The sequence below is a fragment of the Lepisma saccharinum genome, chromosome 28, assembly GCF_977018435.1.
Source record: "Lepisma saccharinum chromosome 28, izLepSacc3.1, whole genome shotgun sequence".
Taxonomy (NCBI): Eukaryota; Metazoa; Arthropoda; class Insecta; order Zygentoma; family Lepismatidae; genus Lepisma; species Lepisma saccharinum.
Window position 1 is genome coordinate 19,533,735 of NC_139256.1, and position 25,391 is coordinate 19,559,125.

The following is a 25,391-nucleotide window of genomic DNA, read 5'->3' on the forward strand; positions in this document are numbered from 1 at the left end:
AGCTTAAAGCCAATCTGCTCACATTTAAGAATTAGATTTTAAATATTAAACTCTTGTTCTAAAGAATCATTTGATATTTGGAAAAAAAAAATCTCGTAAAATATCCTCGTAGAACATTTAGGAGTTTTTCGTGTGGATTGCAAGCCCAGTTATGTTTGGACTAAACAATTAGATACGGTGAGCTGAAACAACCGAAACGTTTGTTAGAACTTTGACAGACACACAAAAAGCACATAATAGCCATATTATAGGATCTATTGGGTCAGAATTACTATAATAAATTTGTGCTGGTGGGCAATTCTGGTTTTTCTTCACATACGAGTACTTAAACTAATGTTTTGTCAACAGCATCTATTTTTGTGGTTATTTCAAGTGTGGGTTTGTGGATGAGGAAGCCACACGCAGTGAAGAATTGTCGAATGCTCAAGCTGAAGCACGAATTACAAATGGAAGTGGTATTTTCAGAATTCAGAATATAAGTTTGATTCTTGAAACGAAAGCTACTTTTTAAAAAACGAAAAATACCGTTTTAAATACAGCTTGGATATAAATGTACCCACGCACTAAGAAATTCTACAAAAAGGAGATTATCTAGAATCCTTGTGAACTATTCTTTTGTAGAACACAGTGATTTATTTTTTATTTTTATAAAGGCGAGAAAGTGAACGGGAATTGTTTTTAGCAACGATTTTTCTTGCACGTTACTTTAAAGGTTGTGATGGTTTTATTCCATTGGATGAGACTGCCACCTGTTCGATGCGGCTCCTGTTGCGTGTGGCTACCAGCACGGAAATTTCTGAGAAGTCTCTCCAAGGTCGGAAAAGAAGGCAAGTTTTTTTGTCTTTCATCTCCTCAGGTGGCTATGTATGGTGTTAAGTTTGATATGTTGTTGACACTGAATTAGCTCAAAATTATATTGGTGCTGCTAATATTCTCGAAGCAGATATAAGCTCAATCACCGTATAATATTGTACTCTTTTTTTCAGAACACTTCTGGGGTTGAATCCAGTAAGATTTTTGTTCTCTGTGTTGCTTGAAATACGTTGCATAATCGTTTTTTGTCGCAATATAGGGATCCCACTCTAACCTGGAAAATCGGGAAATTTTGAAAAAAATATCCTGAAAAGTTTTGGATGTTTTCTTGTACTTGTAAGGGCCACTTGAGGAAGAACGTCGTAGGATAGTAGCTACTACTCTTATTTAGAATTAAATTTGCAAGATTCATTCATAAAAAAATATTCTGTTCAACTAAATATGTCGAACATTTAATACATGGGTAATAATATGGATTTTCATTATCGGATAATCACATCTATCGTGTACAAATCGCATCGCTTTGGATAAATTCCTAAATAGTAATGAACACGAATGCACCTAGTCTCCACTTTTCTTTAATCGAGCAGCGAACAAAATCAACCAACACTTGGAAACCACAGAAAGAAACTTTCCTTTGCTAAACTCGCATATTATCTTCACATGACCAGAGCTCTGATTGGCTCTTCCACAGAATCTAGTAGAGACAGCCAGTTGCAATTAGAACACGCTCTAGTCGTCAAAAACCAGTCTAGCAGCCATCATTTCCAGCCAGGTAGCCAGTCCAGCACCAACTACGGCAACTACTAGAAATCCAATTTCGTGTGATTCGGCCATAACTTTTAATGGTTAATTACAATGTAAAATAATTATAAGGTCGGAAAGTAGCAGGCTATCTTTTCGTAATTTGTGCCTAGGATTCGGCAGGAAACATTTTAAAACGTAACACTCTCAATGGTTTGCTGTTCTTTTCTCGTATGGGTTTATCACACACTGAACTGACGACTGCACCCACATCCTTGGAACGGAGGAGAGGGCGTATTCTTCACATGCAAGGCCTCATTGGATTGGATATCCACCCAGTGGAATTTCCTGTTCCATTGATACAGATTTATTGTGCATGGATCGTCCACACCCTTATGCCAGTTGTGTGTCTTCTCACCCATTCGATTCTTGGGTTCATATAAAGCCTGAAGCTATTCTGAGCACAACAGAGGAATTGTGTAAACACTATTAGGTCTGAGCCTTCTGTCATTGTCACCGCGGCATATTACCAAAGCCACTCCCTTCCTGGTCCTCCCCAGGCTAAGACACACCGGGTTAACATGTAGCGGTCTCGATGCGTCATCATAACACACTGTTGCTCCAGGTTTCACTGTTTCCTTAGTTGCATTACTCCAGCAACTTGCACTGGCACTTTCGTATGGCACGTTGCTTGGATGTTTCCTCATTGGTATGTATCTCATCGTAATGACATTGTCTCGTATACAAAGGGCCTGGGGTTCTGTTCACGAATGACATTGTCTCGTATACAAAGGGTCTGGGGTTCTGTTCACGATTAGGTCAAACATGCATAGTCAAGGGAAAAGAATACGTCCCTCATACAGCCTTAATACTAGCGGTGTGCGGGATCCCGAAAAATCGGGGCTGGGATCGAAAAAGAATTCTCATCCTGATTCCGACTTCGCGAAATTATTTCCAGATTTTTCGGGATCCCTAACAGTCGTGAAATTCCAAATGGTTATTTTTAGAAGTAGTTAATTCTCGATGTGTTCTGCATTGTAAGTGGCTGACAGTTTTCATTCCAGAAATTTAAAAAAAACAATCTCGTATGGGGAAACGACGTGTACAATTCGAGATTTCCACAATGTCGGGAAATGTTTTGTATTTCCCGTGCCGAATGTTGGGGTTTAAAAAGTTTCCCGTCCCGATCAAAAAAATCCTGTGCCTCACACCCCAACTTAATACCAATACTTATGCGGAAAGTATTTATATCCACGACTAGTACAGCGCTTTGAAATACAACTTAAAACTTCAAGCTGAGTTCTGGTTGGTCTATCTGAGCAAAATGTGAATGTCAAGGTAAATAAATAAATTACATTTAGGAAATTATTAAATATTTTGGTCATTATTGAGTTACAAAGTAAAAAGAGCCATCCTTCAATTTTCTTGTGTAAGTTCCATGTCACGTATTGGACTCATTAAATACTTCTGAAATTGGTAAAAACAACACGAAAATAATTTATCTACAGTACAGCTTCTAATAACCTTTTTTCTTACCGAAGCCAATAATGAGCAAATTGTCACTTAACATTTTGGAGCCGTGTTGGTCTAGTCGGTACGGCGTCTGACTTCCACGCGGGAGATGAGGTTCGATTCCCGGGGTGGCTGGTCTAAGGTCTTGTCCCCGCATAAAGCTGCTCCAGGGCTCACCCAGCCTCAAATCAATGGGCACCTGGGGGTTAAAGGCGGCCGGAGCGTGGTGCTGATCATATCATATCCAAAATGGCCTAGATCGAGAATGTGTGGTGCCCTACCTCCACATCCCCTAAACGTGCCTTCATGGCACGGTGCTATATGCACGGGGAACTACCTTAACCTTACCTGTTTTATTCCCGAGCCCTTCAAAATATCTTACTTCCTGGTCGTCCATGTGGCTGGTTGCACGTGTGGAAAAGATGATCTGCAGAGAGACTGTGAAGTCTTTCTCGGTCTACTCTTTTTTTTTAACTGGGGAACCTCGGAATGGAATGCGGTGATAAAAATTGCGGGACGGAGAAACTGAGGCAGTGCCGCATCTGCAGTTTGTAATCGAACGTTCACCGAGGCGTACAAATCGACAGGGCGTGTGGAACCTCATTGACTGAGAGCGAATCCCCAAAAGAGTGCTTTTTTATCCCCGCTCGTCGGTGGAGATATATATGAAATGGTTTGAGCAGCGAGATATCCGCAAACGCGCCAATTTTTCTGGAGGAAAAGCGGGATTGAGTATGGGAAGAATATCCGGCGTCTGAGCACCAGACTGAATGGCATTAGACACAATCAACAGAAAAGCCGGAGAACCGAGCAGGGATAATCCCGATTCGCCGTATGGTGTTCTTGGCTCTTATGGCTGAGAGATTCAATATCAGTGTTCCTGCGCTGGGATTTTGTTCATATTCAGTTTCACTGTGGTGCCTGAAAATTACCCCATTTTTTCATGATTGTATATGATATCTATGTAACACACAGTAGCGAATAGTCCACCTAGGGTTAACGCGCTCTACTCCTATCTTGGGAGTGGTTGGTCAGCTGGTATTGAACATTTTTGTGAACATAGTGTGAAAAGAAGGATAAAGTGTAATGCATGCATACATACTTGAAATATGAAGGTGTGGGCTCGTGTTGTAGCTCCCGCTGCTCCTTCTTTGAAGGAAATGTTCGCCACTGTTTACGTGTCTCCAAATGGTGTTGGTGGTTATTCCACTTAGTACAGTCATGGACACTGCTGGGTTTTAACAATCCCATTGAAAGCTAATGGTATCATTACAACCCAGAAGTGTCCGAGACTGTACAAAGAAAGCAATTCTGGGAAGCTGTAATTTTTATATTGCATACGTATGCATATGTGAACGAACACACAAGTTGGGTTATATTCAATTTTCAGGCAATGGCAACTTTTTTCAAGATTTTTTTTGCACATTGTTTTACCATCAGTTGATAAATATTCAGTATATTCATTATACAATATTAATAACATATTTTGTGTTACATTAAATTGTATTGCGCGCAGGTGATATTGTTTAGTAGAAGCTAAGCAAGTTCTGTCAGGAACTGAACACGGGCCTCTAGTATGGCGTGCCATTGAGGTGCTGCAAAGTAGCCAAGGTAATGCAGCGCAAGCGACAGAACCAGATGGTAGAGGAATGGCTAGGGTGACCAGACACACACATTCAACAAAGAGGAAGGAGGACAAAGTTATAAAATAGAGGACACCGCAAGAAATGGCAACTCGTAATTTAATCAATATAATAAAATGTAACCAACACTTGGCTCATAGATACTTTTCAGATGATCTCTTTCAATAACTTCCTCTTACCTTGAAGCAAAGAAAGCAATCTCCTCCTAATCTGTTATTTAACAAATGACAAGCAATATCTAGAATTTCAAGCACAGAATTTTACTACATTTCTAATTCTTGGATATTAGAATGAAATATCCCCACAAATGAATGCAAATGTAACTTATTTCCAACAAACCGAATTAAAATTTTAGGTAGTTTACACTGGGACACGAAATATGATTTTAATGCCTCGAACATTTCTAAGACTCTTTCAACAGTTTCAATAGCAGGGAAAGGTGGCAGCCACCTTACACTTACCTCATATTCGTTTCTTCCATCCTTTAAAAGCTGGATATTTTCTTGGAGATCATTGGTGAATATACACTTTCGCTTAGTTATTTCATAAGAGTAAATGTTACTTAATAATCAAAATTCTCACTACGCATTTCTGTATCGCGTATGTATAACTCGAGAAGGAACTGGGTGACCTCCGTGGCGGAGTGGTTAGCACACCGCGTCACAACGCCAGCGGTCTCGGATTCAAATCCCGGCCTGGGCATTAATCGTCGGCGCACTTTTATGTATAAATTGAAGTGGTAATACAGTATAACTGTGCATTGGAAGAAGAAAATTGAAAGAAGTTCACATTCATTGCCTATTTTAATGTATTAGTTTTAGGGTGCGCTTTAAGTGCCTATTTTCGTCTTTTCTTAGTTTATAGTGCCTTTTAAAAGTCTATTTTAATCATTTTGGTGCCTATTTCAGAAGTTTTTAGTGCCTATAAATTCACACCCTACTAATGACTGTCAAAAAAGTGATCGTGTTCAGCTCCCAGATGCTAGGTGAGCATTGCTCGAATACTTAACGCACCCTAAGTGATATGATGATCGTTATGTGTGGAAGCATTCTCTATGCAGCACATTTGCTATGCTCGATGCTATACTCTTTCCAAAAAAGGAGGACATTTACCGATTTCTAAAAAATTGCCCGGACGCCGGACAGACACCTAAAAAGGAGGACGTCTGGTCACCCTAGGAATGGCATGGTCTGCAAGAGGGCCTCCTCGATGGCGCAGTGGTGACGTCGCTTTGTAATCAAGGGTCTCTTGTTCGATACCCGATGGAGGCACATAATGGTTTGGATCCAACTTTAAACTGTAGGTCCATTCCCAACTAATCTATCTGTGCAAAAAGTGGACTTAAATAAAGTTTTCGCAAGAGTCCAGTTATGATTGAGTATTTTTCTTCAGTTTCAATGATAAATTGTGCACTCTGAAATAACTCTTGTGTTTTCAATTACAAAGCAAGTAACTCATTTTGCATGCCTTTTGGATAGTTTGTGGAGTTCGATTACTGAGGTACAATTGCTTTATATGTTCGTTATTAATAGCTTCGAGAGCAAGTACCGCTGTGACTAATCTTGGAGAGTCGCATCTTCATTGTTAACATGACTGTGCGTTGCGCATGATAGTAACATAAATTACATCAGTGCTTGGATATTCCTTATACACGTGTGTGTACAAATTGTCCAACATCAGTTTAATTCATTATTCTTCCACAGAATATGACATTTCACAGGATGCAATTGTACTGATTCTGATGGAAGTTTTTTACAGCTCTTCAACCGCATGCTTCGTAAAAAAATGAATATTGTAATGGACAAATTGAATACACAAATCCTTGCGGTTGATTGTGTCGTTGCGCAGCAAATTAACTATCCATTAGGGTCATATGTTCATTTTGCTGCACTTCCTCTTGCGGGCTCGCATGCAATAGTGGTGATGATTAATGAATGTGCATTGTAATACGTGCATCGATAGCAGATCTCCTCCAGAGATAGTTTGTGTTTATCGTAACAACATGTAACTCTGCGGTTGAGCTGTCTGCACTCGGCAAAGCATGTTAACAACTCTGTAGTTAATTTGAGCTGAAATATACGATTGAAAGGTTGGCGAGCGACGCACTTGAAAATCAACACTCGCTGATGGCAAGCAAGAGGCGCATGCACGCAATCTGTGCCACTGTGTAACTCGATGGTGAACATTGTTACTTTTTTTTTTTAATTGGGTCAACTTCATGTGCCTTGGCGCTGCCTACCTGTTGCAGAGAGAGACAAATTTGGTACTGATACTCAGCAAAGAACGTTCTGTAGGCTACTTTTTTAAACTCCTCACACTCTCTCTTTCTGTCTTCTGGTCTCCCCACACCCTCTCTTTCTATCTTCTGGTCTCCCCACACCCTCTCTTTCTGTCTTCTGGTCTCCCCACACCCTCTCTTTCTGTCTTCTGGTCTCCCCAAACACTCTCTTTCTGTCTTCTGGTCTCCCCAAACACTCTCTTTCTGTCTTCTGGTCTCCCCACACACTCTCTTTCTGTCTTCTGGTCTCCCCACACACTCTCTTTCTGTCTTCTGGTCTCCCCACACACTCTGTTTCTCTCTTCTGGTCTCCCCACACACTCTGTTTCTCTCTTCTGGTCTCCCCACACACTCTGTTTCTGTCTTCTGGTCTCCCCACACACTCTGTTTCTCTCTTCTGGTCTCCCCACACACTCTGTTTCTCTCTTCTGGTCTCCCCACACACTCTGTTTCTGTCTTCTGGTCTCCCCACACACTCTGTTTCTGTCTTCTTGTCTCCCCACACACTCTCTTTCTCTCTCTCTCTCTCTCTCTCTCTCTCTCTCTACCTCTTCTGTTGTCTGTTTTGTGTCGTTTTGCTCTTATATTCCTTTCTAGTATATAATACACATTTTTAAATGCGCATTCTATTTTAGTTCTTATATTCCTCTTTGAGAGCTTATTGCTATTTTTATAACTTCTCTTTCAGTGCAAACTGCTACCACTTGTGATCTCACCGCGAATAATTACGGGCTCCATCACGAAGAGGTGTTCTTTTTTAGTAGTTCGCCCTCACCAGTTTCACCTAATCATAGTTCATCCTCAAAATTAGCCGAGACACAGGAAGGCGACATAAAATAAGAAAAATCCAGAAAATGCATATTTTATCCCTTTGGAGGGCATTTCTTTCCCACTGCGTGGCTATCATGAAAGATTTAATTCTCATGGTCGAACTCCTGCATATCATCCGTTCATGAAGTTAATTACCTAGGTATGTATTTCGAGGCTCGAAGCCGAGACCGAAGGAAAAACCAACAACGCTAGTATATAGCCTCACCACACCTACCAGTGTCGGGAAATGACTGAAGGGTCCTTCTGGTGCACTAATTTCGCTGTTCATCCGTTCTGCTGCAACCCCCCCCCCCTCCCTACACCCACAGCGTTAAGCGCTTTGTTATGAAAGGTTGAGCTGCGCTTTTACTTCCAGAGACACGCACCCTTGTTTGTCTTATTATCGGAGGGCGTAACGCCGTGGTTTATCTGCAGCAGAGCGTAATCGGAACCGCAGCTGCTGTGTCGCCATGGTGGGGGGAGGGGGTAGCGCCAGGCTATTTCACAGCTCCACGCTCTTTCGGCTGGGAGTTGCCCTTGGTGAAAGGGCTTGAGAGAGACACCTCTCCCACGATATTAGATGATGCTGACAGGTTCAATAGTATCGGGCGTTTCTCGGAAGTCTCACGTTCCCGGTACGTATACGAGGGTGCACCAAAAATTAAGGCGAGCTAACTATTGACACAAGCCCAAGTTGATCCTTGGATTGACAGGATTATCACTCAACTCGGAAACCTCGAAAACAATGCTAAGCAAGATGATATTCAGAAAATTTTTAAAATCCATATAGGATATAGAAGATTTCGAAAATTCAGCAGCGAATCAGGCCGAAGGATCCGAGTATGTCGGTACACAAAAGCTGCTTTCAGCACATATTATCGATGTCTTCATTTTTTAGATTAGTCATTGATACGTATGTTTGTTATTATCTTTTGTTCCTCCATTAAATACATTCTCATTTTTACATTTGTGTTTGTATTGATGTTTTATGTTACAATCTGGATGTTAACATAGTTTTTTTGTGCACGCTCCGTTTTTATTTTTTAAAATTATTTTTAGTTATTTTTTTAAAAGATGTAGGTTGGATGCCCCCACAAATTTGAAAGACAAGAGACGCAGTAATTGGAGATTGAAATTAAGCAAACCAAAAACAGCATTGAACTTTCTATCGCAGCAATTATTTTATTTTATGACTAGTGGAGAGTTTTGTCACAAAAAATCATTGTTCTAGCATTTTTGTTTTAAGAGATTTATTGACAATAATTCTGGCTGACAACGCTGTACATGAATAGATCATAAATAAACCACCACCACCACGCAGATAATAACCCAATATAGTGACTCATTTGAAGGTCTTTTTACTTCTAAATCCGCTTTTTGATTATTTTAAAAATATATAAACCAGCTTTACGTTACATTAATAGACATTCCTAGCACACAGCTAGGGCCTCCCTGATGGTTTGGGGATAACGTCGCTACCTTGTATCCAAGGGTGGGGGCGCATAGCGATTCGGGCCCCACTTTAAACTGTAGGTCCAGTTCCGATTAGTCTATCCGTGCATAAAGTGGATTAAACAAAATTCAAACTAAACACAGGCTTTTCATATGGGTTGTTGCCAAGGTTATATTTGTGGTTGATCTCATGTGATCGATATCCGGGAGAGCAGACATGCTCTGTGATGTTTTCCACTGCAGAAGAGTAATCGAACACCCAAGGCCGAAGGGCGCGCAGGGGGAGTTGGTTAATGAACGCGCGGTTCTACTGCCTGGTCTCAATCTATTTACCCTTGATTTCGAAATAATTGGAATCGGACCTACTGCACGAAAACACGCCCGGCTTTAATTTTTTTACTGGTGAGGAAAAGAAAACTTCTTTGATGCGCGCTTAAAAGCTTTCGGACAAATTGTATTAACGCCCTGAGAGAGAAGAGAAGAGTGAATATCGACGGGCAGTTTCTAACTTCGTGAACAGGCTGGGAACCATTTTCTGTATTGAAATTTTAATATCCAAGAAACCTTAATTATTTCATAATTAATTTTTAAAAAGCGTGAAGCGAAAGAGTTAAATTTTGGAAACCTGATTTTTGCTTTTCGTTTTTTTTTCTAGGTCGAGACTAGATTGGACTTCCCTGTGTCATGGTCTCGCCAAACTAACTCACTCTCTAGCCTTCTCAAACCCGAAGGTTTATGGCTGCAGCAACACAAGCCTTCCATCTGTCCCTATTCTGGATCCAATCTTGTCCATCCATAACAATTTGCTTTAGATTCATCTCAAGGTATCCCTCCATCTTCGTCTTGGTCTTCCTACAGGTCTCTTACCATGAGGTTTCCTAACAAGAAATCTTGGTCTCGCCTCGCGTTGAAATTGCTTGTCTCGTTATCGGTCTCGAAGGGCAAGTCTCGTTCTCGTATGAGCGGCTCGGGAGAAAAACCTGATAGCCCACAAAAGTATAAAACCGAGAAAACCGCAATAAAGTTCGTCCATTACATTGTGGTTTATGAGTTACTCGGATATCCCCGTGCGTTTCTGTATCAGCGGCTACTGAAGTAACTTTATTCATTATTGTACAGGAACTGCATCTAATGTTAACTCAATTTTCAACGGAGTGTGGGTTATTAGGTTTTACTCCCGAGCCGCTCATAAAGTACACAGCGTGTCATCGCGAAAACGTTTACAATGTATACCCCGTAGAAGTAGTTAAGGCAAGCAACTTGATAATCCTTTTCTCTTTGTCGCTTCGTTTCTACGTTACAAGCACTCGGAAAACGGAACTTTATCCTGAGAATCGCCACTAATGGATTGACTTTTGAACTTACAATAAACAAAATATTTGATTTGTAAAAGAAATCGGGTAGATATCCACTTGGTATGGCTGAAGAAGTTGCATAGTAAAGTAAATCCGGTTTAGGTAAACGAGGTTTATTTCTGTTATTTAGGGTTGTTTTGTCACTTTTGGCTAATCGCGACGATGAAAATGAGTGATATTATGAAACTGGTGAAGGGACCCTCACAAAGAATACAAATACTCATGCATGGATTCGAACCCAGGTATAACCTCTATGCGCATTGTCCAAGGTGGCCAGCCCTTCTGTTTATGCACGAACTATTTATGTTGGCTGAATATTGCCATTGTTCGAATAGAATTTGATACCGTTAAATATATATTCTAATCATATACATTTGGCAGCCAATAAGCCTGGCTGAATCTTGCATAGATAATGTAAACAGTAATCACAAAAGAACAGAGTCGGTTCAGTGGGTAGGGCGTGTGACTGCCACGCGGGAGACTGGGTGTTCGATTCCTAGAGTGGGAAATTTTCTGACAATGTTTTTTCATGTAGAGACTCTGGGGCTCATTCACCACTAATCAGAGGGTACCTGGATTGGGGCGTGGTGCTGATCACATCACATCACATCACCTTCACTATGGCCAAGGTGAAGAATGCACCTTCATTGTACACTACAGACAACTTTGTCTTTTTTCACATTAAAGTAAGAGGGGAAATAGGCATTTTTAAAAATAGGCGATGTACTTTAACCAATTATTTTCCAAGGAAATCATGGTTGTGAATAAAGTATGTTATTTTAATTCAGTTATTAGTGTGGTAACCCATTCAAATATAATAAAATTATTTTACCCCAAAGAAAATTTAGGAAAAAAGTCCAATGTTCGCAAACCTGCTTAAGTGAACCGTTTAAGTACATTATAAGATTAGCTTAGAAATAGTGATTACGTTTCCAAACAAGTTTCTCCAAGAATGACTTTTTAGTTGTCTAGACTGTATTTACAGCGACGAACATAAAAGACCTAAGCGCCTTTATCTTGATGTTTCATTAGGAAAGCTAAATCTTTGCGCCCCCCAACCCCTTAATGCTTTTTCTCCCTTAGACATTTCCTCTCTTGAGTCGAAGCACTCGTTGAGTCTTTCGTGGAAGAAGCATTTGCATCACTTGAAACTCCCCCCCAGAAGAGGGATGCCTTTCATCGTCTGCCTTCCACTCAAGAAGAAGGATTAACCGGGTCTTATTTCACGAATAGCGCCAGTCGGCGATATTGCTGTTTCTTGGAATGTTCTCGTCGCAATTTCGAGTGACTGTAATTCCATCAGATTTAATGGGCTAGGGGCGCTCCTGGAGCATTGTCGAAGGCTGCTAATTAGACCCGCAGAGCTTTCGTCAGGTATTTTTTTCAATCGTTGCAGGAGGGGAATCTTGGTACGGTTTAGTGCAAGTTTTATGAGACAAAAATCCCCTGAAGTGCGCTTTGGCTCCCAAGCTATGTCAGGGTTGGTGGCTGGTTGAAGTTCATCTTTTGTTTTTCTACCGAGCATTGTCACTGTTGCCGTGGGTCTTAATAGCACTCGCCACATACTGGATTTCTAGTAGGAATGCCCTAGTTGGCGCTGAACTAACTTTCTAGGTAGCAATCATGGCCGCCTGACTGGTTTGGAGGAATAGGACATGTTCTAATTGCTATTTGCTTTCCTCGACTGGATTCTATGGAACAGCCAATCAGAGCAAAGTTTCGCCATGTGAAGATAATCTGTGAGTGTGCAAAGGAGCGCTTTTGTCTGTGGTTTCCGAGTGTTACTCAACGTATACAGCATGAAAGGCGCGTCAGTGCACGGTGTTTACATTTGAAACAACTAAAATATTCTTCCATACGTGTACAGCAAACGTTGTAAAGTATGTATTTAAGCAGCACCATTGTTTTATACCTAACAACGTTTTATACGAAACGTTATTCCTCTCGGTTCAATAGTTATCCGCTTTTAAAAATGTGAAGTGATACATTGTTTACATCTCACGCGGCCGCCATTACAACTTCTCTCGTATGGGAACAAACGTTTATCGACAAGTACGCTGATAAGTATCGTGTGAGGCGAAAAGTAGCTAATTTGTAGCTAGTCCAGCGCCAATTAGGGCATACCTACTGGAAATCCAGTTCCGTGTGATGCGGGCTTTACATGCAGTTTTTTTTTTTTTCTAAGAAGAAAGGTTCCGGTATTCTCCAAGTTGGTTTCTTATTGCGTTTATCAGGAGAACTTCTCAAAATGTTGTGGTATTATGTTCAGAAATGATTGCCTGTAAGAAGATGCCGGTACGGAGTTACTATCCTGGAATTCCGGAAATTATTGACTAGAAATATTTGTTATTCACCTCCATCTTGTTTTGGAAGCAGGCTCTCTTGTAGTCAGAAAAGTAAAGGTGTTTTAAGTTTTCTTAAATATATAAGTACATAACACGACCCGTGGCTTTACTCCCCTGGAAGGGCCTTGACCTGTCTCCCGACTGCGAGTCTCCATCCGCAATCCTCCATAGAGGTTTGGAGATCTTCAACCGGTAATGGGGTGGCGTGGGGTCAGCACGTCGAACCCTCGGCCGTTGTAGGATATTTCCCAGACCGGGTTACGCTACTCACTCGTAGCTCCCCGACTGCCTCACGATGGTGGGTTGCCACCGGTCCTATACACAACCCAGGCGGACTCGAACCCAGTCCCGCAGTCGGAATCCAAAGCATGGCGCCTTAAACCGCACGACCACGGAGGGGGACATTTTTATAAGTAGTAACTCTTATCTTCTTATAGATATTTGTAAATGTACCATGGCATTAGTGTAACATAGAATGAACTACTTGGCCAATTTCAGTAATTTTTTTTCGTCGAGGTTTCACCGAAATTGTCTTAGGTAGAACCTAGTATTGTTAAGCGGTAAATGTAACAACCCAACTTTAATGTAATTGAATACGGTATTGTTCCATTACCGGTTTGTACATCTATGCGCCTTAAATTAGAAGTAATTGTTTATCTCAAAGCTGAAGCAATATGTAAGGTGCGAAAAACGGTATCCCAAAATTAGTTGTCAAAAATAAAAATCCAGTCCAAATAAATGGACTTAACAAAGTTCCTGGCAGGATAGAGCAGGAAGCCATGAACTTAATTGTATTCCCTCCAGGAGTCAAGTTTTTTTATTACTATTATTGGATAATGGAGCCTCTAGGCCTTCTTTCTAGTGTTAGCAAAGTTCCCAAGTTGGACCACGTGAGTACTTTGCTATAGCCTTTTTTACCCGTAGCTGCTCGGAACAGTTTTCCCCACTGCACGGCTGCGTATGAGGAATAAAATAGATGAGAAGTTTCGCTCCCCCTCGGGGAGTTAGAAAAATTCAGATTCAGATGGCTGGTCTGGAAAGTGTCGGCAGTGTTTCCCACGGAGGCACGTTCCGCGCAGACCTTTTGCAGGCAACGTGACTGGAATAGCCCCAGTGGCGGGCGAGCGGTGTGAGCGACAGCTAGGTAGGAAGCTACGGAAATCTCAGCTAGCCGCTGAATCATTTCCACGCAGAATTTCCTATTTGGCGGATTGCACGTATCGTAGATAACAAGGCGCGTGTCTTGGTCCGTTTAAGACTTTTCGATTTTTATCATTCTGGTAACGTTCGTGGATAATTATTGCTTTTGGAGGTAATTGTTTGCAAGTCTATGTTCGCCTGCTTTATCGGTTCTTCTAGTTTTCAAGCCATCCCAGTTTGTATGCTTCATCTTTAATGGATGGAACTAGTCGGACATGGAATGGAAAAATAGAATGGAACCTGCGTCCGAATAGACATGTACAGTCACCGACAATAAAAATGGGACACCTAAATCCTGAAATACTCGCTTCTAGGCAAGGCGTTATTTGTGTTGCCTAACACTGCGGCGGTGGTAGAAGTTGCTATTAAAAGCCACACATCGCCGTAGAGTTGGGCAACACACAACGCCTTGCAGGGTAGCGTGTATTTCAGGATCTAGTTGTTCTATTTTTTGCTTGTGACTGTACATTGTGGAATGTTCATAAACATGTTTCTCTTTTAAGATATAAATATCTTTAATTTGTTAGCCTATTTCGTAAAATGTTTTCCTCACTTCCTGTCAATATACTCATGTTGGCTGACGACTGTAAACTTTCCAAAGAAATCTCAACCACACAAGATGCTGTGATTCTCCAGAATGCTCTTTCCGAACTTGTCACATGGTGTAAGCAGTGGAATCAGAGGCCTGCACAAGACCTGGAGCAGACCCGTTCGCGAGACATCGCTCCTAAAATACCATGCAACCTGCGCAACACCCTCGCTTGAGCAGCTTGTCTGGCCACCTGCCCAGATCGTTCCTGGCAGGCATTGTAGACCCGCCGGGTACCCGCAGTCTTACGATACCTAGTAGGTCTCAGTTCGTTCTTTCCATCAACTGCAGGCCCCTCCCTCTGCGTGACGTAGTTACTTCGAGTAGAAACTGCACCGGACCCACACCGTTCTGCAGTGTTGCCAACTGCAATAGATTTTCACTACTTAAAAAAGGGAACTCAAAGCTTCGTAAGCCACATCACCAATGAAATGAGATTTACGACGATTGTTGCTACCCCCCCCCCACACACACACATTGAAATAGGTTTTCCGTGGCACAGGATCCATAAGTATATGTCGTAAACAACCAATATACGTGTATATAGTGATATAGGGCAGGACTGAAACATGTCACGTTCGACGCTGAGGTCGCGAGTCGAACAACACACTCTTCTACTGCGAACACCAGGGTCGTAGCCAGCCAGGGGCATTGCCGTTACCCTCGTTTGGGGTGGGGGGCGGGGGCAAGTACTTGGATAAACGTGCCAACAACAACAATCACAATAATAGTAATAAAGTAGCATGAAAGGCATTATTATCTTCATAAATCATGCAAAAAGGGGGTAGAAGTCGGTTCTCACGCATTTGTGTTGAAACAGAGGATTGTTAGTTAATAATGGAAAACAAGCACACAAACTGTTTTTGAAAGAACGAAAGTGCATGATAAATGCATTCCGAATGTACATACATATGGCATGTAAAATTTCCATCTACAATATTTTCTTTTCACATGGAGCGACGTATTACATAATCAATTCATCCAACTCGTAACAAACCAACATTAATAGCAAATAATATCACGGGCCGCCATAGCATTCTGTTTTAAAACTTTTCTCACTTAGATCGTTCGGCGCTCAGGACAGTCTCCCGCTACCCCTTTGCTACGGCATTGAACTTGATGAGACTGTATAATATTTTATAATATATTTCTACTTTCATAAAATTTGAAATCAAGGGGTTGCAATTACCCCTCCATTCCCCCTCTGCAGGTGCCCTTGGCCGTCTGGAAGGAAAATGCAAGAAAAATATGAAATTTAATTCCATCTTGAGTACCCTTTAGCCCTGCTACTCTTTAATTCTGCTAGTCTGTTTTTTCTTGTACTTTAATGTTTGACCCCCACCCTGACCCCTCCGCTAGACTTAATTTCCGTCCAAGGTTGTGAGCAATGCCCCCTGCCCCCCCTCTGGTTGCGCCACTGCGTGCCTGGTTAAGGCACCATGCAATAAAAAACAATTAGTTTTCAGTGAGGAGATTTTTGTTTGCTCGATCATTCATTTAAATAAATGAAGCTGTAATATTGCGTGCATTTCCTGGCAATAAGATAAAAACTGCTTACAATGAACTGAAATCACTAAGTATATACTGTAAATTCTCCTTAAAACAGAGAGCTCCTCCTAGGACTTCGTAGGATTTAGGAGCTACGTAAGTAGGCAACACTGGCTGCAGCCGTCCACGTGGTGATGAAACACCTGGAGCGACACGCTGCCGGAGGGCTGTTTCCTTCCAGCAGGTTTTGCAGGCGCCCGGGTCTTGTTAAATGCCCAGTTACCTTGTAAGCGCAGAGCGCCTTGAAGACCAAGAACCCGGGTAAAGACGCAAGTCGACTCGTTGCCGTGGGCAGGCGAGCAGGTATACCTGTCCTCGCGAGCAAGCGGGCGTGGGTAGGTAAAAGGCACACAATGCAGCCCTTTGAGTGGAATCTACAACTTAATCCGCAGAAATGTTACTCTCTCACAGTCTCTTTAAAAAAGAACAAAATACATTCTCATTATGTTCTTGAAAACAATTATATTACCACACGTGCAACCCAAAAAGATCTAAGTGTTATCATAGATGAAAAACTGAACTTAAGGAACACATCGCATCTACAACTAAAAGTGCAATGCGCCTCTTAGGCCTCCTCTACAGATTCACTGAAATTGATACTCCAACTTCTCAGCCTGTTTTTCAAGTCATTCATTTCTCCGATTCTCGAATACTGTTCTCCAGTCTGGGCCATGGCTTCCAATACAAATCTTTGTAGCATGGATTCCGTCCTCAGCTTCTTTACCGCCATTGTTCGTCATAGAATTCCTTCTCTGCGGCGTCTTCAGAAACCTGACATCCTGACTACTTTGAACATCCAGTTACTGCAGACCCGACGCGATATGGCCGATATGAAATTTTTCTATAAAATCATCAATGGAAAATTAAGATCTGAACTTCTACTTACAGAATTCAACTTCAGAGTTCCCTGTCGATCGACCCGAAACACTGAATTGTTCCACAACTCTACCACTAGGCTTTCCCTTATACAGTGCTCTCTGATCCACAGGCTGCCACAGTTCTATAATAAACTACCCACAGACATCGACTGCCCCTGAAAGTATTTTCCGATCATCTCTAAGAACGAATATGTAAATCCTTTGTTTGTTTCCTTGTTTATGTCATCTGTTTATGTGTATCCCTAAAACCATCTTGACTTGTTCTTGTTGATTTATTAGAATATTCAGTGTAAAATGGCCTTACAAGTGCTGTATCTGAAATTTGAATAAATAAATAAATATGTGAAGGGTTCGCGTGTAAAACATGGTGACATTTTAGTTATTTCTGAGCTCATTAAGAGAAAAGGTTATTAGAAGCTATACTGTAGATAAATTGTTTTCGTGCTGTCTCTACCAATTTCACAAGGCTTCACCGAGTCCCATGCAATTGTATGACATGGCAATTTCACTCGAAAATTGAAGGATGGCACATTTTACTTTCTAACTCAAAAAATTACCAAAATGTCACCATGTTTTTTGATATCCCCTCGTACAACTGATAGTTTCAATTGGGTGTAAAGGGAGGGGGGTGACCGCTGAAGGCACCCAAAAGTCAACTTCATTTCCACGTATACACCCCGGTAACTGCAATGTTGCAGACCAACGAGGCTCTGGCGTCTGAACCTTCGGCCATTATATTATAATTCCCTGTAGGATTGTGTGTTGTCCTGTGTTTTGTCGTTTTGTATGCCCCTTTACAACCTCCGCTTTTAGATATATTTTAGTTGGTCCTCAAAGACACATATTGATTTTAATTATGATAAGGAGCTGGACCATGTGTAATGAGACGGTTCCAAAGAGCCCAAGTGCTGAACCACCCAGAATTTTCATTTCATTCAATCAATCACCGATAGTTTAAATATAACTCCTCCACATATCTCTGTTTATGTTAGTCGATAACTTCAAATGAACGGGATATAATTTTGTAAAATTGTAGATATTTTTAACTTTGCATTAAGATCCTCTGCTGAACATCCTTATTTGGAATGCGAACCAAATATTCGTATGTTAACCGCTCACCAAGCATCCTTTTTCTTCAATGGTGTCCTTATAAATAGCTATGAAAGCAAAACATCCTTGGCAACAATAATGAGAAATACACCTTTGGCGTTGATCGATCAAATTCTCAGACATGAGCCATACTGCGTGTCTATATTTTTGCAGCATGGTACATCACGTAATTCAACACTAGGGTGTAAGTTGGAATAATTAATAGTAAGGTATTGGTTCTACAACGCCAGCGGACCCGTTTTGTGAGTGTTCATTCATCAATTTCATCATATCACTCATCCTCATCTTAGCGATTGTTCAAACCAATCAATCAGTCAATTAATAGTAAGATAGTATGATCAAACTTACTCCAATAGTACAACTTTCTCACGTTAGTCTGCTGCTTTTAAATTTGGATTACTACTTACTGTCTTCAGCACTGCTTGTGTGGCTATTTCGTCTACACATCTTAATTTTTTGTTCTAGTATTTAGTTCCGTTGATAAACTCAACTACTTTTGTTTCCATGGATACAGGTTTTTAATGCTGTTATTGTTGTCATGGATACAAGCTTTCCTGTCAAATTGGCGTTTCCATGGTGTCTACATTGGTAACTTTGAGAGCTGAAAGAGAGGCAGTTAATTTGCGGGTTGCCAGTAAAAGCTGCCTCCAAATGGCCCCGTCCGAAGTCAAGCTTGAGGACTTTGTGGTCTTCCGAATTTACGACGGCTGGAACCTATAACTGCCAAGAAAGTGAAGTTCTAAAGACCTGAACTTGTCGAAAGAGATTCGATTCGTGTGTCGCGCGATACTCATTTCAAACAAGGGATTGGCAGAGGAAAAAGTTGATGAAGAAAGACCTGTTGGAAGGTTTCTCGCACGTAATTGAAGAAGTGTCGGACTTTCTTTTCTGGATCAGATCTCCGAAGATTGAAACCGTTAAGTTTGTTGGTACGCTTATTAAAATGAAGATTTCTAGTGCGCCTTTTGTTCAATGTTTTGTGAATCAACATGAGGGGCTATATGTTTTATAAATAAATCTATAAAGCATATTGGAGTGGTACTGTCTAGGTGAGCATGGAGATCGTAATGCAGTATCACCACAATTTTTGCTCGTCTTCATTGAAAGGAGTTTCATATCTATCTTTTCACGTATCACCCGTCTTTGTACGTCGTATACTTATAAATCAACAGTGCTTTGCAACCCGATGAATCATTTAGGCTAACCCTGTATTTTACTAACGCATCTCGAAATACAGGGTGAAGCAAAAGTCTTGTTACATAGGTGTTACTGTCGTCGAGGTCATGTTGAATGGCCATCACGGCCACCAGAGCTAACATCCCTGGGTTTTTACTTGCGGGAACACGTAAAGACCGTCGTGTTCGCTAAGAAAATTAAGACCCAAGGGGTGGGTGGGGGGTCATAACTCCCCCTTATGTCCAATATTCCTAAAAAGAACGTCAAATGCTGGAAAAATGGCAAAATGAGGGCCGACTACTAAAAAATTATACGTAACACCTCCCTTTCAAAAATCCTGGGCACGCCACTGCACGTGCAATCTCCCAAAGCACCCTCCACCACACTAGCACCCGTCTTACGCAACTGGGAGCGTCGAATTGAAGTATGCATTCAGGCAGATGGTTCGGATATTGAACATGTGTAACTGTAACCTTCACATATCGATCACGTGTGTGTGTATATATGCACGCATTTGTTTTCCTGTGTAGCCTGACTTTTGGCTCACCCTGTACATCATGTAATGTTTGTGTAAAATAAAGCGGTAACCAAAACGAATGCACATATTCGGCTTATTTTTTAGTTAAGACATAAATGAAATTTTAACAGTGAAAGGTGGGCTATTGGCGACAACAAATGCATTATATAAGATACCAAAATAACTCTGACCTTCCCGGTGGCGTAGTGGTAACATCGTCGCCTTATAATCAAGGGGCCCCGAGTTCGATACCCGGTGGAGGTACTTGACACAGTGGTTCGGATGCCACTTTAACCACTTTAAACTGTAGGTTTAGTCCCGATTAGCCTATCTGTGCATAATATGGACTTAACGACTCAAACAAAATTTTGAAAATGTCGGTAGTGTGACAGAACCTGGAAAAGTCATGTATCTATTTAATTGCTAATGATTTTTATTTATTTCTGTCTAACGTAAAATAAGCATAAAATCGAAGACGTGACATCTTAGACTATTTTTCTGCGTGGAAGAAGAGGATATGCTTACTCTGCCCTGGTTGTAAAATGCAGTCGACCTGAGTGTAACAAGTAGTAAATAATTTACAACCGTTCTAAAAGTTGACTCATGCGTTGTACGTCCATTTTACTTGAGGGACATAATTACTGCTTGAATTGTCTTTTATCACCGATTTGGTCGGATGTTTGGTGGGTTATTAACGAAGCGGAAAACGTCTACTTGAAAGCGGCGAGGATAAAGTTTATACCGCTCCCGTTGCGCGTTTTGTCTTTTTGAATGCGTAGCTACCGTATTGCATGTGGGTTTTTGAAATTCCCAATGTATGTGGAGCCAAAAGTGGTTCCCGACCGCGAAATGATGAATATTCCTTTGGCCCGGCTGCGGCAAGCTTCCTCTGATGGTTATTGTGGTACTCGGCGGTCTGCGGCTGACTGTGCCGTTTGTGCACGGGGACCGCCAAGGTGATCAATCACACGCGGTAGGAGAAAGCGATTTTGAAGGCAAAAGATAGAACTGAACAAATTCAGAGGAAAAGACGTTTTCGCGGCAGTGTTGCCACAATTTCGAGATCAGAATTTCCCTTTCCCAGGTTAAAATGTCCCTTTTCCATGTTAAAATTTCCCTTCATATTCAAATTGAAATACGCAATCACAAAACTTCAGCGTTACTATAATTTTTACCAACCCATAGAAAGCATCAACCTCCAGAGGTGTTAGGACCGAATGAATGAAATAAAGTAACAGAAAATGAAGAATATTTATATAAAATTGTATACTTTGCAAAAATATACAAAATATTTGATTTTTTGACAGCTGTTACCTCGTTATGTTTATACTAGTTGTGTTACAACAGAAATGTTAAAAATTTCTTGTAAATAATGGAAAATTTTTAATTGTTCCTAATAGAAAGGGAAGAGGTACGAGAGACGCCATAAGACTACTGACAATAATTGGAGAAAAATACATGGAAAAATATAATAAAATGTTTGTAGCATTTGTCGACTTGGAGAAAGCTTTTGATGGACTGAATTGGACTAAGATCTCAGGGATCATGAAGAATATTGGTGTAGATTGGACGGAAATGAGGCTTATCTGCAACCTATAGATAAAACAGCGTATAAAACTGAGAATAAAAGAAATTAATCAGGGAAGTGCAATTGGGAGAGGGCTACGACAAGGCTGCTGCCTTTCCCCTACATCATTAAACATCTATTGAGAGAAAATAGTTAAAAACAAGTGGTTGGGTCACTGCAGAAAAAACTGTACCTTCTCCTTTCTCTACCCCTTATGCCATTACAGCGTCGGGGATGCCTCCACCCACTGTTTCCATTGAAACTGTATCCTAAGGGATGCTATTGAAGGAATGGTCAAAGGAAAGAAAATTCGGAGAAGAAGAAGATAACCAAAAATGATTGACATCAAAATAAATACGCTGCATCAAAGCGAAGGGAGGGATGAAGATCGAACAACATGGAGGTTGCAAGGAAAGACCTGCCCCTGGGCAGAAAACAATGAATGAATTGAAGACTAAAATTGGTAAACGCTGTAAGTGCCACAATAATTCAAACACCGTTTTCCATGTTAAACTGTGAAATGTGCCATGCTTTATAATGTGGTAAACGTGAAATGTGGCCGGTAGCCCTCTAAGTAGTTCAAAGGGCGTGTAAAGAGGCACTAGTGTGAACGTTCTTACGGGCTGATGTGCCGAACGATGCGATTTCCCAACACTTTCGCTTTTGGCCCTTACAACGTTTACCACTTTTAGTCCTGAATTAATGAATTCCAATTATTATTGTTACTATTTTGGTGCGAATAATTTACACGATGAAAGCCTTAGAAGAGACTGAATGTAATATGTGAGCCAGATATCTTCATATCTTCCTGCAATTTTTTTCTTAAAATTTCTCTTTTCACGTACAATTTTACCTAAAATTTCCTGCAAATGAGGGAATTTCCCTTCATGTTGCAACACTGTTTCTCGGTTCCGAAGTTTATTCTTTAGATCTTCCTAGAGTATTGATTACTGGATCAGCTTTCCGATCTGTAAAGGTTTATTGCTGCTGAGAAAAGATAAATGGATCCGGATTTAGCCGTGGTAGACTCTTGGACAAATCCCCCCCTTCCCCCTCCTCTTTTGAATCGCTTGCGAGAAGAAGTGACCGGCACTGAAGGTCGTCGGTCCTGCTTTTGTAAGAGAGGACGCGTTGGATGTTTCTACGGCAAATGGATGAAGTTTTTGGAGGCCGACGAAGCATTACCTACATCAATAATCCAGGCCATTAGTTTGAAGTAGTCGCAATTACCCAAGAACGGCATTCGCTGGGAAAGTTTGTTTTTCGCTCCCTTCGGGATGGATTGTAATTTATCATGGATTTCGGTTCATTAAGATTTGCATAAGGAATATAGCGTTCAAACTTGAACGAAGACGATGCAAGGAGAATATTGAATCGCTGGTGCTTTTGAAAATGGATAACTTGCTGAACGAGACCAACTGATGTCTCGTATCACTTGCTTCAAAAATCTGTAGCTCTTTGTTTTAGGTAAGGACTTGTACAGTAAAGCCAATCTTGTTTGCCAGCATCTCATGTGCGAGCCATTGGCTGTGCACACTACATCAACTTTAGTACATCACTTTGTATTGTTCCCACTTTAAGTATAGGTGTGTAACGGTGACCCTTCCACATAGTACACACAGTTGTCAACCTCACTGTCATGAAGTACACCCTGCTCTGGACTGCATTTTGCAGACTAACGAGGCTTTGGCGTCTGGACCTACGGCCCGTATTATCCTTATAGGGTTGTGTGTGTTGTCCTGCGTTAGTCCTTATGTGTGCTGAGTGCCTCTTGACAGCCTCACCTTTTAACCAAAATAAGAATATTTTAGTTCTTCGACATTACAGTTATGATACATTAGTTATAGTTTAGTTATGGTAAGGGGGGTTGGCTGGTGTGACTGGTGCAAAATAACCTAAGTGCTGACGCACCCAAAATTTCAATCAACCAACCACTTTAAGTATAGTAAACTCTTTCCCTACCCATTACATACAGGTTTTTGTTTATCTGTTATCACTTAAGTTTCCACCTAGTCGTCTTCTTTTTAGCCACCTTTGCACCGCACCTTTTTTTTCTTTGGCCTATTGTAGTAATACTACCATTTTTGTCATTGTTTCCAGGTTTCTTTAAGGTGCCAATTAAAAAAAAGTAGTTTATCCGCAGGACGCGCGTGTAAGTGTTACCTTCCTCTCTTTTTAGTGTATTATGTATCCATCCCCCCAGCCTTATCCATGCCAACGTTTTTCTTGCCCCAAAATCGCTTTCCTGATGCAAGCTACTTGCTTCCATTCCCGCGGTACTCTTGTTTGAAGCTCTAGTGATTCAGATTGGTATTATCTATACCCGCTTGTTTTGGAAAAATTTCATCACCTCATACAAACGAGTGCAGGTGCCTGTCTGTGGCAATATAGCAATATGTCAACAATCTAACTTTCGATATCTCGAAATTAATCGATAACTACAAATATGTAAGATGTTGTGCTGTAATCTAACCAACCATGATCTGTCGATTTGGAAGCCACTTCATATAAATTTCGTCGGCTAAAGAAGTACTAGCTAAATGCTATGGATATTATGATACTATGGATATAGTGGATATTTAATATCTCGATCGATCTGTCTTTACTGGAATGGGAAGTAAAGAAAACTAACAAGCGGATTTATAGCGAACAAATGCAGAAATATATTTTGTGGGTAAAAAAGTTCTTTGTTTTTCTTTTTAAGCCCACATTATGCACAGAAATGTTAATCGGGACTGGACCTACAAAGTGTGACTCGAACCACTATGTGTGTTCACCGAGAATCGAACCCGGTACTGCTTGAATATATGCGACAATGTTATCATTGCGTCATCGGGAAGGGCCATTCAAAATGGTGATCTCTATTTGGTTATTCAGGAAACTAAGAAACATAAAAATGTGTGACGTAGAATTTTCAGCGAAAAATGCAGGCTCGATCAGGACTCCAACCCGGGTCTCGGGCATATCGTGCCATTGCTCTACCACTGAGCTACCGAGCTGGTATGTGTGCAATGAGCTCCAACATTCCTCCACTATTCCCTACATTTGTTCATATCTGTATATTCAAGTTACGTCCAGGTCTGAAATTACTGCTGTCCTGGTCGGTTTGCGGTCGATTTTGGATATGTTTATTTCGCAAAGTTCAAAGATTAAGCTCGCAACAAAATTTCAAAGAAAAATCACGATCTTACGTTGAAGGTAAGACACGACTGTGTGAAATTTCAGTGCTCGTGTAAAGCAGGCCGCGTGCTGCAGGAGCATCCTAATTAAATGTTGGTTCAACGCCGGATCGGAGGAAGACTTGCTGGGATCAGTGTTGCGAGAGCCTCGGGCCCTCGTTCGCCGACATAACGAAACTGTAAACTGCTCCTTTGATTAATAATTAACCAGAGGATTAGCGCTTCCTCTGGCTACTGGAGCCCTTAATTTGTTCGCTTGACCTACATCCTCTGCGGCGATGGCTCCCGAGACAAAGACGCGTTCGCTGAACCAGATGAGAGCAGGGCACGAGCTTCATGCCAGTGATTTAGTTAAGAATATTCAGACCCGCCCTTGATAAAGCCGTTCAGCTCTGGGAGGCTGCGAGTGAAAACTTGGTTGCTTTCATCTTGTGGTTAGTTCCAAAAGTTCCCGGACTTGGATTTATTTCGGAATTACGTCGGTTGGCTATACTGCTATCATTTCCAGCTGACGGCTGGGAAGTAACGAATCAGCGATCAATTGAATTCCCTTCGTGCTGGCGGGACAAAACAAATGAGCTTCGGATACACAGCATGGTTCCAAACGTATTGTAAAACGGGAGAGAGAGGTACTGGAAAATTAGTACACAAAACACCCAAACACTGCACAAACAA

At 41.2% G+C, this 25,391-nt stretch overlaps 1 protein-coding gene across 1 annotated transcript in view; it reads left to right on the forward strand.

The window, feature by feature from the left end:
- Window positions 1–25,391, forward strand: part of Appl (amyloid-beta-like protein) — a 289,430-nt gene that overhangs the window by 117,320 nt on the left and 146,719 nt on the right. The gene's annotated exons all lie outside the window — the stretch shown is intronic.